The following is a 3,103-nucleotide window of genomic DNA, read 5'->3' as shown; positions in this document are numbered from 1 at the left end:
CTCGAAAATGCCAGCAGAAGGAGCGCACTCGTATCAACTGTGGGGAGGCCATGAAGACTTAAACTAGTGACATTTGTTGCGAGTACTGCTAAATATTTGCACATCTTTTATAGCACAACAGACCGAGCCGCATTCCCGAATCAAGCCATACTGTTGGAAATGCCGGAACTGAAAGAGAAGATGACGACCTGGTGTTCTCAGGTGGCGCTTGACGAGGAAGACGTTGAAGTGTCTCGCGCTGGTTAGCTGCCGTGTTCTGTTGGTTAGCGACGTGTCGCCCTATCATCCGTGACATATTTTGGTGTAGGCGCTGGATACAGATCCCTGTATATGTCTCATACTCCTCCGGATACGCTGGGCTCCAGTCCTTCGCTAGTGGACATCCCTGTGCACCGTGCAAGCCGGAAAAACCAAGGCCTACCTCCGAGCACGGGCCATTGGAGTCTGCCAGAGCACCCTCTCATCGACCTGGCATGCCAACTCCAGCCTACTATACCTTGCAGAATCCACGACTGCCCAAACCATTCCATGACAGTCAGCTCGAAGACGTCGAAGACTGGCTGGTCGAGTTTGAATGCGTCGCCTCGGTCAACCAGTGGGACGACGCCGCCAAGCTTCGAAACGTCTTCTTCAGTCTGGAGGATGGTGCACGTACCTGGTACGAGAACCGAGAAGACGCCTTAACATCATGGCACGAGTTCCGCCGACGCCTCCTGGAGATCTACATCAGCACGGATCGTCGAGAACGGGCTGAGCGGGCTTTGCAGTCTCGTATACAGATGCCGAAGGAGACTGTCACCATGTACGTGGAGGAAATGACCCGGCTTTTCCGGCGAGCTGACCCGGCCATGCCCGAGGGGAAAAAGGTGCGCCACCTCATGCGCGGCGTTAAAGAACAACTCTTCGCTGGCCTCGTGCGCAGTCCACCAGGGACTGTTGCTGAGTTTCTCACCGAAGCGGTCACGATGGAGAAGATGCTCCTGCGGCGGTATACCACCTACGACCGGCCGGTACGCGCCGCTTCACTTACAGAGCCGCTTCCTGTCTTCGGGGCTAACCTTGATCTCCGCGACGTGATCCGCTCCGTTGTGCGCGAAGAGCTCCAGACGCTTTTCGGTGCTCCCCTGCCGATGGCCGGCTCTCTCGCTAGCCTCGTCCGCGAAGAAGTTCAAGCCTTGAGACCTTCGTTCCCGTCTGTTGACCCGTCGCCTTTTCCCATGGAGTACCGTCGGCCAACGTATGCTGAAGCCCTGCGACGTCCTGCGCCCCCTTCGGCGCAGTTTCCTGGCACTTAACATGAGTAAATGCAAATATATGTCGTTCCATCGTCGCCGTTACCCTCTTCTGTTCCAATACAGCATATCTAACGTTCCTCTCGATCTTGTCCAATCATACAAATACCTTGGTGTTCATCTTTGTCAGGATCTTACATGGAATACGCATATTTCACACATCGTATCATCCGCTAACAGAACACTAGGATTCTTAAAGCGTCACCTACGCTCTGCACCTCAGCATGTCAAGCTCCTCACATACAAATCCCTAGTCCGATCAAAATTAGAATACGCATCTCCCATCTGGTCTCCAAAGCAAGCATATCTCTGTAATTCAATTGAAGCAGTTCAAAACCGAGCAATTAGATTCATTCATTCATCGTATTCCTTTGATATCAGCATATCATCCCTCAAATCACAGTCCAGCCTACCTACCCTTGCTCATCGCCTCTACATTGCTTGTTTATGTTTGGTTCACAAGTTTTTTTTACTCTGAGCTACGACAGGAACCCTAAATCTGCGCACCACCACCACGCATCTCCCTTCGCACCGGCCATCAGCAGCAAGTGCCACGCCCTCGCGCCCGCACCACTACATTTTTCTTCATCATTCTTCCCCCGGACTGCGAACGACTGGAATGGCCTTCCCCTAGAACTTGCTGCTATCATATGCCAATCTTTGTTCCTGGAAAGAATCGCGCGTGTACTTGCTGAGTGATAATCTTATGTTTATATAAATTACCACTTATCTGTTACTTATTCTGTTTTTCATTTCTGTGTGCCCCACCCCTTATGTAATACCCTATAACGAGGGTCTTCAAGGTAATAAAGTGAAGTGAAGTGACGTGAAGTCCAATCAGGGCTCACTGTTTTCTGCAAACCCCGACGCATACATCGAGAACCGACGATTGTCCCAGCGGAAGACGGACCTGTGGCGTGCAACAGATCGGCGCCGTCTGTGCTTTCGCTGCGGGGAACCCGGTCATCTGTATCGCCAGTGCCCGTATCGACAGCTTGGGCTGCAGGGGTTCCCTGTCGACGTGCCCCGCCCACCAATCGGTCAACGACCTCGGGAGATCGAAGACTACGTGGCCCAGCAGCGCAAGGCGACAATTCCCCAGCGGCAGTCTCGGTCTCCATCACCACGCCGACCTTTGCCACAGCCCCAAAGCTCCCCATGGATGGCGCAGAGACGGTCGCGAAGTCCCCGCCGGTAAAACTAAAGAGAGCGAGCTCCGGGGGCGAGGCCGCTGGCAATCGATGCGAACAAGACCCCCCGGCAACGCAAACAGCGACCGACCGATGATGATGATGAAAACTTTATTTGTAACAAGGGAGTTTTGGACACGGCGGTCCTTGGGCCCCCGCACGGCCCCACTGCACTCAAACGTTCATGTCCCGGAGGCTCATGACGCTGGCAGCCCGGCCGGTGGCGATGGCTTGCTTGGCCGGGTCCTCGGAGCGCAGTAGGGTCTCCCAAGCCTCCCAAGTGGTAAGGTGCTCCAGGCCCCGCGGGGGAGGATCCGCCGGGCAGAGGAAAAGAATATGGTCGAGAGTGGCTTTGGGGTGGTGGCAGAGGGTACAGGAAGGGTTCGTGTGGACTGGGTGATATCGCGAGCGTATATAAGGGGAGGGCAAAGTGCGTGTTTGGAGCCGCCTCCAAAGTGTCTCATCATACGGTTCCATACGCTCGGCTTTGTAGGCCTGCGGCATTTCACTGAATGAGTGCATGCGCTCCCGCGAGAACTCCAGGTCGGAGGCCGCCGGTTCCCGGTTGAGAGAAGCTCGGGCTAAAGCGTTGGCGGCCTCGTTTCCGGGATTCCCGGAGTG

General features: G+C 54.8%; 1 pseudogene; it reads left to right on the top strand.

Annotated features, from left to right (window-relative positions):
- The first annotated feature begins 330 nt into the window (after positions 1 to 330).
- Positions 331 to 2,490, top strand: LOC149369544 (uncharacterized; annotated as a pseudogene).
- The last annotated feature ends 613 nt before the right edge of the window (positions 2,491 to 3,103 follow it).

Source organism: Amblyomma mixtum, chromosome 1 (genome assembly GCF_055824585.1).
Source record: "Amblyomma mixtum isolate Tamu chromosome 1, ASM5582458v1, whole genome shotgun sequence".
NCBI classification, from domain to species: Eukaryota; Metazoa; Arthropoda; class Arachnida; order Ixodida; family Ixodidae; genus Amblyomma; species Amblyomma mixtum.
The sequence above is the reverse complement of the archived record's forward strand: the minus strand, read 5'-3'. Positions and strand labels throughout refer to the sequence as shown.